A 17218-nucleotide genomic window follows, 5' to 3' on the forward strand; every position below is an offset into this window, starting at 1 on the left:
TATAATATTATTTTGTTGGGTTTACTATTTCCCTTATGTTTACTATTTCCTTGGGTTTATAATATTAAATGATTAGGTTTATTTGTTCTTTAAGTTTATAATATTAATAATTCATTGGGTTTAACATTTAATCCCTTGGGTTTATTATTTAATCCCTTGGGTTTATTAATCCCCAATATTAAGGTTTAAATAGTAATCCTAAGGTTTAATATTAATCCCTTACATTTACAATGTTTATCCCTTCAATTTATTACCTATTGTTTTTATAATATTAAAAATCCCTAGGGTTTATAATATTCATAGTCATGTGGGTTGATCAATACTTTGGGTTTAAAATATTAATTCCTAAGATTTATTAATCCCTTATGTTCTTAATATTTATCCCTTGTAATTTTTGATCCCTGGCGTTTATAATATAAAATGATTGGGTTTTTTCTTTCTTCAAGTTTTTAATATTAATAATTCCTTTGGTTTGTCATTTAATCCCTTGGTTTTATTAAGCACCTTAGCTTAAAATATTAATTCCTAAAGTTTATTAATCGTTTGGGTTTTTAATATTAGCTAGTTGGGTTTATTGATTCCTTAGGTATATTGACCCCTTGCATTTATTAATCATTTGTTTTTATAATATTAATCCCTTGGGTTTGTAATATTAATAATGCCTTGGGTTTATTGATATCCTGTATTTGTAATATTAATAATCCCTTGGTTTTATAAAACCCCAATATTAAGGGTTAAATATTTGTCCAACTATTCATGATTATGTCAATATCATAATAGATTAATCTAATATGGAAATCAACCATGTTTAACCATGTTTATTTTACGGTTTATAATAGTCATGTTAGGGTTTACATGCGTTGGGTTTATAACTTTTATCCCTTAGGTTTATTACTCCCTTGGGTTTATAATATCAATCCTTTCGTTTTATTGATCTAAGGGTTCATATTCGTAGGGTTTAATATTATTCAACAATGGTCAACAATAAAAAACCATGTTCAACCATGACCACCCATGGTCCAACATCGCATTTTGACAAGGATTCTCTCAATATGAAAATCAACTGTGGTCAACCATGTTTATTTTAGTATTTTAATATTTTTCCAAGGGTTTTTTTTACCTTGGATTTATAATATAACTCCCTTGGGTTTAATATTATTCCCTTGGGTTCAAAATCCCTTTGGGTTTTAGTATTAATCGCTTGGGTTTATTATTCCTTTGGTTTTATAATACCAATCCCTTGGGTTTATTATTCTCTTACATTTATAATATTAATCATGGTAAATGATTGTCATTCATAACCAACTATGATCAACCATGGTTGAGTGTCACATTGTGACAAGGATTGTCTCACCATGAAAATAAACCATGTTTATTTTGTCTCAATATGAAAATCAACGATGGTTATTGATATTTATTTTTCAATTTGTAATATTGTTCGTGGGGTTTAAATTGGGTTTAAAATATCAATCCTTTCCATTTTTAATATTGATCCCTTGCATTATTTTATCCCTTAGGTTTATAATTTTTTCTATTGTGTTTATAATATTAAACTATTGGGTTTATTAGTTCCTTGGGTTTATAATATTAATAATCGCTTTGGTTTATTAATCCCACGATTTTAAAATATTAATTCTTAGGGTTTATTACTCCCTTTTGTTTTTATATTGGTTTGTTGGTTTTATTGATTCATAAGGTTTATTAATCGCTTGGATTCATTAATCCTTTGTGTTTATAATATTATTTTGTTTGGTGTACTATTTCCCTTGGGTTTACTATTTCCTTGGTTTATAATAGTAAATGCTTAGGTTTATTTGTTCTTTAAGTTTAAAATATTAATAATTCCTTGGGTTTATCATTTAATCCCTTTGGTTTATTAATCCCCAATATTAAGGTTTAAATAATACTCCTAAGGTTTAATATTGATCCCTCAGGTTTACAATGTTTATCCCTTCAGTTTATTAACCTATTGGGTTTATAATATTAACACTCCCTATGATTTATTCATCCCTTGGGTTTATAATATTCATAGTCATGTGGGTTTATCAATCCTTTGGGTTTAAAATATTAATTCCTAAGCTTTATTAATCCCTTGTATTTAAAGTATTGATCCCTTGCAATTTTTGATCCCTTGGGTTTCTAATATTTTTCCCTTGGGTTTATCCATTCCTTGGGTTTATAATATCAAATGCTTGGGTTTTTTTGTTCCTCAAGTTTATAATATTAATAATTCCTTTGTGTTATCATTTAATTCCTTGGTTTTATTAATCCCCTCACCTTAAAATATTATTTCCTAAGGTTTATTAATCACTTGGGTTTTTAATATTAGTTCGTTGGGTTTATGAATTCCTTGGGTATATTGATCCCTTGCATTTATTAATCAATTGGTTTTATAATATTAATGCCTAGGGTTTGTAATCCCTTGGTTTTATAAAACATCGATATTAAGGGTTAAATGTTTGTCCAACTATTTATGATTATGTCAATATCACAATAGATTAATCTAATATGGAAATCAACAATGGTCAACCATGTTTTTTTAGGGTTTATATGCATTGGGTTTATAATTTTTATCCCAAAGACAAAGATTGTCTCCATATGAAATTCAACCATGGTCAACCATAGTCAATAATGATCCAATGTCACATTGTGACAAAAAAATTATTATTACTAGCATTTGCATCAGACGTTGCAAAGAAAACGCCGTAAGGCAATGGATAACATATAACACTATGTAAAGCCATCAATAACATATGACACTAATTAATGCTTCTTTGACCCACCACCTCCGAGCTGGCACCCGCTGCACTGGCAACCAACACCCGCGCAATTTCAAATGAGCCCTCGCGCCAAACATTCATTTGCTCCATTTGCACAACCGGAATAGGTCCTCTCGAGCATTCGTTTCTCCCGCTCACGGTGCTTGCTCATTTGCTCCATTCGCACAACCGGAATAGGTCCTCTTGAGCATTCGTTTCTCCCGCTCATGGTGCTTGCTCACCTCACAGGTCCGCTCGCGGTGTTGAATCCCGGCAGGCTGTGCCCCAGGCGTAAGGTAAATTATACTCTGTGAACAATGACATCCACCATTTTGGCAACCAACACCCGCGCAATTTCAAACGATCCCTTGCACCAAAAATTCATTTGCTCCATTCGCACAACCGGAACAGGTCCTCTCGAGCATTCGTTTCTCCTGCTCACGGTGCTTGCTCACCTCGCAGGTCCGCTCGCGGTGTTGAATCCCAGCAGGTTGTGCCCTAGGCGTAAGGTAAATTATACTCTGTGAACAATGACGTCCACCATTTTGGCAGGTGCCGGGAAGGCCCATGCATACGAATCCCACCCCGTGCTGCTATAAATTGTCTGCATTGGCAACTCCCAGCGTCTTGCGAAACATATACATTCAAGGTCTCCATTTGGGCGCAGGTTCAAGCGACACTGAAGGTGTTTTCCCATTGCATCGTAATCAGTTACTAGATTTATAACGAACCACTTAGCCATTCAGACATCTTCAATAGTTTTTAGGACGTGGTTTAATGGTTAATAGTTAAGTAGGGAGGTCTAATCTCAAACAAAATTATATATATCTGAAAATTGCTCCAAACGCGGTCCAATCTCAAGAAAAATTATATATATCTGAAAACTGCTCCAAACACAATTTTTTTAGTTGAAAAAAAAATACAATAAACCACTGCCATTACAATTTCAAACTCAAGCTCCTGCATCCAGTGTGCTTGATTGTGTACTACCCACTTAGCCATGGAGGCCATGAAAATCAGATAATCCTAAACCACCGCCATTGCAAGCTTCCTGCATCCATTGTGCCTGCCTGTGCACTTTGCCAGGTGCATGGTTTATTTGGGCTTTTCATTGGGGTGAGATTTTAAGTACAAATATATTCAATTATGTGAGAGGAATTTGGTGCACATTAATTTTCACATGCTTGCTAGGAAGGATGACCATGGAAAAATGCAAGGGCACCAACCGGTGGAGCATTGATGTAAGAAGTAGGCTCAGACTACCTGAAGTATGTTGCCACATTTGCTTTATCCTCCTTTTCAACTGAAAACATTTTCCAATGCTCCTTTGGTGTGGTGCCATTGCTTTCTGCAATAAATGAATTATACCTTGCTATTTTAGCAACAAAAAATATAATTGCAAGTGAATCTCATTTTCGTGTCAGATCAACAACCTTTTTCTCGAACTTCTTGTTCCTACTTGCTGAAAGAAAACTGTGTTTTTTGTTATCAACCTTGAATATTGCTTTCATGTCTTCTCTTGCATTATTATGGCGATCTGGGTTCTATGTCAAATGAAGTGACCAGACTGTCATAAGATTAGGCTAGTAATGCAAGCAAGGCGATGACTGCATGTACATTTTGAATTGGTGCCTCAACAGGTGCTAGCATCTCTAACAATTTTTTGAAGTGATTGATGTTGTTGGCCACATCTTATGTTGTCATCTTTATTTGTGAAAACTTCCTCAACTATATCTTAGGATGACAGCTTGATATTCATAAATGTTAAACATCTTGAATTTCAATTGATTGTTGTGTTTGGCTACATATTAGGAGCCTCCTCTTTATTTGGTGAAGTTCCCTCAGACAAATCTCACAGTTATAGCTTTATTTTCACACACGTGTGCCCCATTTTTCTTTTGGTGTTTTGGCACTGCTGATGTGAGTCATTTGATCATTAATGCTCAAAATGCTACAAGTAAGAGTCCTGTGATTATTAGTTTCCCATTTGTTGATTCTAGTAGTTCATATGGTATGTTTGACTTCATCTTCTTCCAGAACGCTAAATGATCTTGTTCAATAATGGAATTCCCATTTGCAGCTTCCAGATGAAATCCCATGCTATTAAATTTTACAACCAGATCTATTTTAGACAAAGAAGAAAGTCAAGCTAGCTACAGCCATGGTTCTGGTGTACTTTGAGACTTCTAATTTGCATGGGTGTTTTTTGTATTGCTTGTTCTTTTTCAAATAGGTAACCAACCTGAAAATTAAAGTCTGGCCTTCCTTATGAACAGACCATTAGCTTTGGTATCAAATATTGGAAAAAATTCCAGTGATCAAAGAGAGATATTGAGCATGTGTTCGCAACACTAGAGTGCTCAGCAATTGGAATCAAATTTATTGATTAAGGCATGAATGTACAGCAAATAAAAGACATACCATCCACTGAAATATTTTAATTTTAGCAGGAAAAAATGATGTATTCACAGTGGACAAATATTAGAGAGAAAAATATACGATAGAGAATTGCAGTGCTTTGGAAATAAAATGCATGAGTCAACCTTACATTATCTGGAATTCTCCCACACTTACAGAGTGTGACTACAATTTATCTATTCAAGTTGTTCCCTCATTATCATGCTGTCTTCTCTGTTGCATTCTCCTCTGTCTGTCTTTTTTTGTGACAGTTTTTTTTGCCTCATTATATATTTTTTTATTATTTAATTAAATGTAAAAAAATTACAGAGTTAGGGATCTTAGATATCATCACAGTTACAGAGACGCCTGCGACAATAAGGGGGCTTCAACCCAGGCCTGGATAACCTCCGAAGTTCTCTAAAGCGTTCTATGTCAAAATTCATTTTCTTCATCAGTCTTCTCTGCGTGGCACCGAAGCGAATGCTGAAGAAGCTCTGGAATGAAGGATTTCTGGATGTGTTCAGGAAAAATATATATCCAGCCATGAATCAAATTGATGTAAGAAAGAAGCAAATGGGCTCCATCACATCCCATGACACTTCCCAGAATGTCAACCTCATTAAACCTGTTGTCTGAAGTCCAAAAAACCCCAACCCCAACCGTAATTCTGTCATGGCATGACTCTGAGCTTTCTGATCAATCTCCTCCTTTTCTTTCTCCAGTCTCTCTAGCTCTTCCTTGTAAGGATCGCTCTTCGTTGCAAGGGGCGTAGGCATGATCTTCTCGAAAGCTCTTGCTATGTGAAACCACACCAAAGAAAAAAGAATATCAGTGAAACCACAACCAAAAATCCCAAATCAGTGAATCCTGAGCCCCGGAAATGCTAAAGAAGCTCTGATTTAGATATACCTTGTAAGGACGAAAATAGACAGTCTTTTTCAATACGAGAACATGGCCCGATTCGTCAATTAGCTTCGCTATTCCTTTCGCTTCTTCCTCTGAAGTCCCCTCGAGCGACTCCATGCAAACTCGCAGCAGCTCGTCATATGAAATGCGGTCATCATGAATCCACTGTATTCTTTTTTTGGCATCCTCAAACCGGACGAATCTCAGCAATCTCCTGCCATCCTCCGTCGATATCTGCCTGGTAGGAGGGCGGGCGTTCAAATACTGCAACTGTTCCTGCCATTGGAAGAATAGTTGGGAAGGAGGGAAAAGGTGGGACTGAAACTAAGATTGGCTCACCTTCGTTTGTTCCTGCCTGTACAGGAAACGGGAAGGGTGGCCACCATAGGTGGTCTGCAGTTTAAAGGTCGAAACTCCGCGGAAACGAAGGGCATCAAGGGCATTTCAAAGGTATCCATCACATCCCATGACACTTCCCAGAATGTTAACCTCATTAAACCCGCTATTTGAAGTCCAAAAAACCCCAACCCCAACCGTAACTCTGTCATGGCATGACTCTGAGCTTTCTGAGCAATCTCCTCCTTTTCTTTCTCCAGTCTCTCTAACTCTTCCTTGTAAGGATCGCTCTTCGTGAATCCACTGTATTCTTTTTTTGGCATCCTCCAACCTGACAAATCTCAGCAATCTCCTGCTATCCTCCGCCGATATCTGCCCGGCAGGAGGGCGAGCATTGAAATACTTCAACTGTTCCTGCCATTGGAAGAATAGTTGGGAAGGAGGGAAAAGGTGGGACTGAAACTGAGATTGGCTCACCTTCGTCTGTTCCTGCCTGTCTGTTCCTGCCTGTACAGGAAACGGGAAGGGTGGCCACCAAAGGTGGTCTGCAGTTTAAGGGTCGAAACTCCGCGGAAACGAAGGGCATCAAGGGCATTGCGGAGGTATGCGCAGGTTCTGCGATTGGCAATAACCATGAATTCAAATCACAGTGACCACTCCATTCCGCCCGTGTCTCTTCCCCTTGCCATTGATCTAACGCTTGAAATTTGTGTAATCGTCTAACATCTAATCGTATGGTGCACAAAATGACACTTAATCCACGAAGGGAGTTGATTCGAGAGGGAAACGCCTTACGGCGTAATTACATGTTGACAGCTGATGAATGCCCTCCCGGCTACACGGAGTGCTCCCTCTACAAATCTCAGCTCGCTCTGCGTTTTTAACTGCTGAATGAGACTAAACTGGAGTTACTAGGTTTTTCAATTCCCCTTCGTCGGTCGGTCTTTTTTAAATAAGTTTTTAAATCGATCTTCGTTAAACCACGCATGTTTTGGTTTAATATATTTGTGTGTTTCAACGATGACAACCTTGGGAAAGTTTGAAGAATGGCTTCATTTTAGGTTTTCAATATTTGATAGATTTGTTGGATCCTCGGAGGCGGGAAAGGCGATATTTCATAAGTTCAAAAGTTATTGTATGAAAACATTAGAATATTTTCACACATTTATATATTTTAAAGGGGAAGTAAAATTGATTCGTAAAGCGGTTGAGAGTGGTGGCAAATCTGTACAAAATATGAAGCAAACATGTGTAAACCCCTTTCAAATCAATGTTACTCTATAAGATGTAAGGATGGTAACTGACCGGCAAATCCATTAAGACATCTGAAGACTGACGAGAGATTGAAAACCAGTTGTGAATTTGACTCACTGGTCATTGATTCCTCGGTATTCGAAATTGAATAAGCATGTTCAGACGTTGCAAAGTTTTGAAATGCATAAAAAATCTTGCAAATTATTAATGGCGGCAGAACCTTTTCTTGACTGGCGACGATCAAACCTGGAACACAACGTGTGGATATGACGCAGCTTCTGGATTCTCGAGTCAGTCTACGATGATTAACATCAGATTTCGTCCTTCAAAATTCAGGCTTGCAAAGTACAACATTTGCTATACAGTTAAGGCGGGCGGTGAACTGTAATTAATTAGACTTTTCACTACAATGAAAACGCTTTTAAAAGAAATTATCCTCGTTAATTTTGCTTTTCGTCGCAGCAGCTTTAAAATCTGTATGTAAATCACTCAAAAAAGACATAAATTTTAACCTTGCAATAGGCAGTTAATTCATGACATTATAATTTGCACTACAAAATACATAGAATGGCTCGAAAATAAAGCACAAACTCGCAATATTTAGAAGCAAGCCTATCATGGTAAAGAAGTAAATGCAACAATGTTGGTTTTGGTCTACATAAACCCTAATTTATCTTGGAGAAATTAGACAAATTCGCAATAGTTCGAAGCAATTCTGCCGTGGTAATGAAGCAAATGCACCAATATTGAGTTTGCATAAATCCTAATTTATCATGGGGAATTAGACATTCTTTCACTAGAAAATCCAGAAGAATGACCTCGAACTGTTAACACCACAAACATTATTTGTAGTATGTACAACAGAGACAAGCTTGCTTGTGGGTCAAAAGACACATACAAGCCTTTCATTCATATAAAAATATGCTTCTATCATTTCAATTTCGCATGGAAAATAAACTAAAATAATATTATCTTTCTTGAATCTTACTACCTCGCATATTACAGGCTTCAGAGATAGTCCACACCAAATACGACCGATATTTGATAATCTCAGAGAAGACAATTGGTAGCCTCGCGAGGCATTGTTAGTCCTATAAGATGGGTGATTTACCTAATTGCTATATCTGAAATAGAAAATGAGGAACTAATAATGAATCTGGTTTAGAAGTAATATAATGCAAGCCATGTTGTTAGGTATTTATCGATGGCATCCAGAAAGTCTTGTTGGACAAGCCCAGTTGCATTTTATGTAGATAGCAAAAAATCCAATCTGTTATATGGTTGAAATTATCGTAGAATTTACTCGCATGAAGCATAATTAACAAAAGCATTAAGGATAATTTTAGGGTGAAGATTATGAAACTTATAGCCATGGCCTATAATAATGCAGGAATGGCTCTGAAGGGTTCAATTGGTTAAAACACCTGCCGAAAAGCATGTTGCCAACAGGGAGAACATAAGTCCAAATCTGGTCATGTCCCTTAGAATTACCAGCCACGATTATGGCCAGTGGTTCAGCCATCCTTCATCCAGATATTCCAAAGCAAAGGGGGATCCCACAAGGTGGTCCTAGGATAATAATAATAAGAACAATGCATGAATGCATGATTTCCCATAGATGAGCAAATGATGCAAATTTTTTTAAAATGAGCAAAACTTCATCCATGCCCTTTTGCAGCTAACTCACATTCAAGCCAAATTAATTTTCCTTTATTATGATTCAATCAGAGTCATCGCAAGTTCGTTCGGATTTTAGAAGCACGACCAACGTTTAACCTGCTTGGGCTTCCATTACTTCCAAAATAATCTTCAATTCTAAATAATAACCTCAGCATTTGAAAGCAATTCTAAATTGTAAACGTCTGTATAATTTGAAATCACCATTTAACTGCCTCCGTGATGGGAGTTCATCCAACATTCCATGAGCGTCATAGAGGTCATCTACAACGACTGCTACGATACAAATTTTTGTGGAGACGATTATGCTCTGAGAAAACTCGGGCTCAAAAATGCATGTAACTGTCCAAAAGTAAAATTAACTCATTCCCTCCTGTATGAAAATGGGGGTGTACACTGGAAGAGCCAGGATTGCTTCCACTTCAAGCGCCATGACCCTTCATGTAATCGCCAGAGAATCGAAGCGGTGGCTCTTCCATATCCACATAACTTTCTTTGCTTGATGTTTTTCCGGCAAGCCATACACCTCGAAACCACAATCGAACGAATAGTCGCAGTTATTGGCCTTGCTCAATTCAAATCAATTGATAAGGATTACCTAATCGTCTAACACCAAAATCCAATGGCACATATTTTGACACGAAAGCAATTTGGGGAGTTAATCTAAGAGGGAAACGCCTTACGGCGTAATTATTAATTATTTACATTATTAATTATTATTATGTAAAAATGAATTAATTATTATTATTTACCGATACTTAAGTAAATAAATATTATTGTTTAACAATAATTAACTATTTTACTGTTATTTATTCATTTTTCTAGCAAATTATTATTATTATTATTATTATTATTAGTTGAATTGAGGCTTCTGTGATCCATGTCAAGATTAAGAGAATTCTTCGGCTAAAATCACATGATAGAATATTTTTCGACGTGTTTTGAACCAACCAGTGTGGTTCATCATCAGGTTAAGTTGAAGGATCAGATCGAGAATGCATGTTTAAATAGTCAGAGCAGAACTTCCAACAACTATAATTATTGACCAGGTAACGACTAAATGACTAACTAACGACTATATTAGATGAGGAAATGTCTAGTTGGACCGGACACAGGGAAAAGGGGGAAAAACCAAATAGTAAATTAAGCTGAGTTTTTTATTAAATTAAAAGTTAGTTACACTATAAATAAATTAAAAGTAAATTTATATAAAAGGTATATTAATTTAAGTATTAACCCTAATTACTAACCAGCTACTAAGGATTAATCAATTAATATCTTATCTTAGAATAAAATATTAATATTATTTTATTATTAAAATAATTAAATAATATTTAATTTAATTGTTTATTTAAATTTTTAAAATTTTTCTTTATTTTAATAATAAACCATGGTCTAAAGAAATTATTTTTCTTATAATAATTAAGTTGAATTAGTTAGTTATACTATTACTTATCTGTAATTCACATGCTAGAAATAATATATTTAATAATAACTAATAATTAATATATTTAATGAAGCTAATTGTGTTAACTTTATTTAAATAAATTTAAGGATATTATTAATATGATCTTATACTAGATCCCTACTATAATTATTATATTAATATTATTACTATTAGTGGTGTGGAGCGATGAAAATGTGTCTTTTTAACTCCTAATTACCTTCACATTAATTATCAACCCAGTGACGACTTTTTATTTCAAGAGTGTACTCAGTCTGAGGCGACTATTTACTCAAGAGTAATGTTTGTAGCATAGTGCTTAAAAGCTACAAAAGTAAATGGCTGCATGTCTATAACTTAACTACTTCAAAAGGCTAAATCACACCAAGCATTGCATTAGTCGAAGGTTTGGTAGCAATAACCCATCCTTTTCATAACTGATGAGAACAAACCCGAGGTCTGGGAGCTAGGTAGCAGATGCTGGGGCTCACTACAGCCTGAGATCGTCCTTGATGAATATAAATGAAACGGCAAGTAAAGGAAATAACGATGAAATAGAACAGCACATCAGCCAAGGGTTTGGTGGCAATAACCTATCCCTTTCATAACTGATGGGAGCAGATCAGAGGTCTGGGAGCCAAATAGCAGAAGCTGACACTCACTACAGCCTGAGTCTGTCCTTAAGAAATGGCAAGTAAATGAAACAACAAATCAACAATCTTGAAATAGACCAGCAATTGAAATGGAATAGCAATGCTAAAATACTAGAATTAAACAACAATCTTAAATGGAACTGAACAGCAAAACTAAGTAATTAGAAAGACACAGCAACTATAAATGTAATTGAATCAGCAACCTATCAGCATGAACATTAATCGCAGTTATTGAAGCAACAACAATCGTAGTTATAATTGAATAGTAACTTAATTGAACAACCATTGCAATTATAAATGAGCAACAATTAAATGAACCATAGTCTTAATTAGATAGCGCAGCATTAGATCAGAATTATCAGCAGGACATTTCAAGTTATAATTAATAATTCTATCACTAACACAATCCAATTACGATTTCAACGAAATGTTCATAAACAAAAGATTACTGAACAAACAATTTAAAGAAATGAAAAGGAAATCAAACCATCACACAAAAGCAATTGTAAGGATATGATACACAGCAACAACGTACTCCACCAGAGGCTGGGCCCTTAGCCGCCAGCGGATGCTGCTGGGTTACTTCAGAATGAGAAGAATGAACAGCAACTCCCAAATCATTTATTAATCAGCCAATTGTGGAATCATTACAACAGAAAAAGCTTGAGAATTACAGCATGCAACAATCCCTATCCTATCATGAATAATCCACCATCATTCTTCATTATTTTTCCATCATTTTTCATCTCCCCAAATCATCCCCATCTCTGATCTCTGTTTTCATTTAAATAGAGAGAGATCAGAGAGAAGTTACAATAAGGATAAGTACAACATGATTCCTATTACAAAATTGGTTTGTTTCTAACCATTTGATCAACAAGAACAAGACGAATTTGGCTTTGCAGCTGAGATTTGGAGGGCGTCCGCAACAATAAATCTGAGAAAATCGTTCTCAAAGAACTGTGCGTTTCTCTCAGTACAAGCCGAATTTGGGCAAACCGTTCTCCAATAAAAGTTAATTGGGTCCGTTCTGGACAAAACCCATGTTCCAGATTTTCCAGATTCTGCTTCATTTGCTCAGAATCGCAACCGCAAAACCGTCACTTCTTATTCCAGCAAATTTCTGAGTTGGCACTTTTAATGATCAAGTCTTCAATCTGGAAATTATCTTGGAGGCTAAAAATGGTGAATAATGTTACAACTGATTTATTAAAACTATCATTGATAAAATCATGCATAATCATCAATTTATTAGAAATAAAGGAGAATGAATAATATTCATCCATAAGAGCATAAATCATTTATAAAATGGATTTAAATGATAAATTATAATAGATGATATAATAGAGAAGAGTAAAAATGGATGAAATAAGTGTTACAAAGTGGTCGTATTCATGGCCAACATACCCCCACACTCAATATGTTGCATGTCCTCATGCAACGAAAACTGAATATATTGCATGTCTTCATGCAACCCAAAGACAAAAACCCATGTGTTAACCAAGCGATAAAAAATATGTTCATCTCATCTCATGAAATGGATAGAACAAATGAATTCTTCCTTAATTAATGAATATTCACTCTTAGTAATCTTGATGAAGGCATAACAATTTTTACATTGACATTCAATTATATGTATATATGAAGTTGCAACAAAATATGATATAAGTAACAGCAAACTTCATTAACCATTTTCTTAAAAACTACAAACCAGCTTTTGTTGAAATTTGGCAAGTAAATTTATAATATATGAATGCCTTTATGATCCAAAAATCGGACTGTTTTGATGCACGGATCTTGAGATATAAACAAAATGGTTGTAGGTGAGAGTGCTTGATTTCCGAAATTTTATGAACCAATTTATCTTGAAATTATCTAGGTATGTGTATTTTAATAGTATATCTGTGTTTCCTAGAGATCACAAGAATTGAGTTCATAGTTTTTTTAAAAATATTATGGAAATCAATTTCTACACTGAAATTGTATGCCTTAAATGAGAAAGAAAATAGAAAACATCCATCATGCGTAGCAATTCCTCCCCCTCTTTGAAAAATTAGCATGCCCTCATGCGATGCTAGAAAACAAATAGAGGTGGTTGCTACTATCTGTTGAATTCTATGCTTGGTGTAAAACAACATGGAATAAGGGAGGTGTTGAGAATGAATAAGAATAGCAATGGATGATAAATAATATGAATGACGTGGTCATAAGAAAGAAATGAAGGAACACTCCCCCACACTCGAAAATGATATGCTGCTGAAAAAGGGAAAGTGGTAAAGATGTGGAATGAAGGATGATAAATAATGCTCAAAATGGATTTTCATTAAATTCTCCTAAATTCGTGATAAATTAGAAAATTATGCTATTTTACCTCGAGTTTTACCTCCAAAAAGAAAAATGTGAAATGACATATATGGATTGGCAATTGTTGACGCTGAGTTGGTGTGGAAAGTGATGCAAAAGGTGGAATCCAGGTAAGCACATCATGTCTGAAGAATTGTTCACGTTCGCGAGCCTCTTCTGTTAAGTGCAATAGTGTGGTCATGCGAGGAATAGAATTCTACCCATACTTGTTGTTCTCCTGTAAACAAAGCACTATTTTGCATACAATGTTCTTGAATCCATAGTGTTAGTTTTGAATAGCAACAGATAAGATGCATGCAAAAATTTCAATCAGAAAAACTTATGTATACATGCAATACTAATATTTTGGCAAATCAATAAGTGATGGCAGAGTGCAGTAATCATATCGCATGCAATCCCATAATGCATACATTCCCCCCCCTCCAATTAGAAAATGAATTCCATGACCATAAAGCGTATGAGAGGGGTTATGTTGACGGCAAGGCACAGGAATGAACAATATAGCAGTAGAGTACACATATCAAGGATAGGACAGCGAGAGTTATGGTTATAATGAGAGCAGAGTGTGTAAAGATAGTTATGAATAAGAGATAGGACGCTTTGAATTGATGATAAGTGATGAAAAGGAGAAAAAGAACAACAATATGCCAAAAAGATGCTTTACTGATAGGATGCTAGCTGAAAATGATGCGATTGATCATAAAACAATTTCTCATGCATAAAGGTTCAAAACAGGGAAAAAGTTAAGGAAATAACTTCTCTGATAAAAAGAAAAAAAATAAGAAAATGGTATTATAATAATAATTGACGATAAGATATAACTTCAATACCATAAGCAGAGCCGCTGCTGCCAGCAGGCGTCCATAGCCTCAGCAGGGTTGCTTTTTAACCCATATGAGCCAGGATCCTCAATTTATAAATGAAGAATTACAGTGTTGTTCTACAGAAGAGATCAGTGTGCTGGTGTGGTAACTAGATAACCACACTGCCATTCACTGGGATGTAGCAAAAGTGATCAGGCCGGCTCGTGATGAGACCTCCTGTTCCAAGGATAATTTGGCTATCCAATGGATCATAACCCTGGTGTGGTGGCCATAATGGGAATGTCACTTTCTTACAACCTTATGAACATGGTAGGCTGGCTCGTAATGAGACCCCCTATCCTCTATCTGCGAACAAAATTTTGTTGTTATTACACATTTTTATGATAAAAAGAGGGAGGCTCAGTACTCCTTAGGAGCAAGGATGGTGGAAGAAGTTGAACATGTCAATAGAAAAAAAATATACCCATAATCTCATTTATTACAGATAGAGAAGATTATAACCAGGAAGGGTGGAACCAGCATGGTATTAAGATGATCAATCAGTATCATGTACAGCAGGAAACAATGCAGTAAAGTAATATATAAATAATTGTGTCCCTTTTAAAAAAAATCTATCATCAAGGAGTTGTCCTGTTAAAGATCATAACGTGAATGATATTAACTCGCTTCAAAAGAATCCATAATTCTTATCCTCATAAAAGTAGTGTACTTCATGCCATAAAATGGAATCAGTTAAAATGTGGTTGAGATGAATTAGGAATAATCCCACAAGAGGAAGGAAGGGTTGCTCTCGAAAATAATCCCAAAGTGTTGCTCTTTTGAATGAACAACAAAAACACTCAAAAAGTGGTGTTCCGTGTAGGGAACAAAAAAGGAAATGCACACAAAAAAAAAGCAAAAATACACACAAAAAAGTGTGAAAATGGAAATGTCGTTCCTTTGGAAAAAGGAACAGAAAAAACTAAAAGTGTTGTTCTTTTAGAAAAGGAACAACAAAAACAAAAAGTGTCGTTCCTTTGGAAAAGGAACAACAAAAATGAAAAGTGTCGTTCCTTTGGAAAATGAACAGCAAAAACGCAAGTGTCGTTCCTTTGGAAAAGGAACAGCAAAAATGAAAAGTGCAGAAGTGTTGTTCCATTAGAAAAGGAACAGCAAAACGTGAAAGTGCAGAAGTGATATTCTATTCGGAAAGGAATAGCAAAACGTGAAAGTGCAGAAGTGCTGTTCCATTCGAAAGGAACAACAAAACGTGAAAGTGCAGAAGTGCTGTTCCATTCGGAAAGGAACAACAAAAAAGTGAAAGTGCAGAAGTGTTGTTCCATTTGGAAAGGAACAACAAAACGTGAAAGTGCAGAAGTGTTGTTCCATTCGAAAAGGAACAGCAAAACGTGAAAGTGCAGAAGTGTTGTTCCATTCGAAAAGGAACAGCAAAACGTGAAAGTGCAGAAGTGATGTTCCATTCGAAAAAGAACAGCAAAATGTGAAAGTGCAGAAGTGTTGTTCCATTCGAAAAGGAACAACAAAACGTGAAAGTGCAGAAGTGTTGTTCCATTCGAAAAGGAACAGCAAAACGTGAAAGTGCAGAAGTGTTGTTCCATTCGGAAAGGAACAGCAAAACGTGAAAGTGCAGAAGTGTTGTTCCATTCGGAAAGGAACAGCAAAACGTGAAAGTGCAGAAGTGCTGTTCCATTCGAAAAGGAACAGCAAAACGTGAAAGTGCAGAAGTGATGTTTCATTCGAAAAGGAACAACAAAATGTGAAAGTGCAGAAATGATGTTCCATTCGGAAAGGAACAGCAAAACGTGAAAGTGCAGAAGTGATGTTCCATTCGGAAAGGAACAACAAAACGTGAAAGTGCAGAAGTGTTGTTCCATTCGAAAAGGAACAGCAAAACGTGAAAGTGCAGAAGTGTTGTTCCATTCGGAAAGGAACAGCAAAACGTGAAAGTGCAGAAGTGATGTTCCATTCGAAAAGGAACAGCAAAACGTGAAAAAGGAACAACAAAATGAGTCGTGGAAAAGGAATGGCAAAATGAACCATGAAAAAGGAACAACAAAATGAATTGTTGACTAAAAGGTGTTGTTCCTTTGGAAAATGAACAGTAAAACGAAATTGTTGTCCCTTTGAAAAAGGAACAGCAGAAACGACACAAGTGCACACAAACGTTGTCCCTTCAGAAAAGGAACAACAAAATGCACAAGCATGAAATGCAAACACGCAAAGAATGAATTAGCTGTTCACTCTTTTGAAGCTAAGGATGGGTCACAGTTTGAATGAAGCAACACCTGAAACACAAAATATAAAAGAAATTAGAAAAGAAACAACATTTTATTTAAAAACAATATGTAAATTAAGTTACAACAGCTATGATATTATGTAAAAAAATGATCTTTTTGAAAAATGTTTTGGTAGCAGTGACAAGACATGAATCTTCAAATCAAAATCAATTCTTCATTTCTTCTATTATGAATCTTTTGGGTAATGACTTGGATGAAATTCCTTTGTTTCATTAAAATTTCTTTCAAAAATCACTCGTCCATAAATTGACCTTCTTTATTTTCCCAAGACCTGCAAAAAACGAGTGTCTACCTGCAATAAAAC

This window comes from Pinus tabuliformis, chromosome 7, assembly GCF_031772625.1.
Source record: "Pinus tabuliformis cultivar Carrire ecotype Pingquan chromosome 7, CPIR1, whole genome shotgun sequence".
NCBI classification, from domain to species: domain Eukaryota; kingdom Viridiplantae; phylum Streptophyta; class Pinopsida; order Pinales; family Pinaceae; genus Pinus; species Pinus tabuliformis.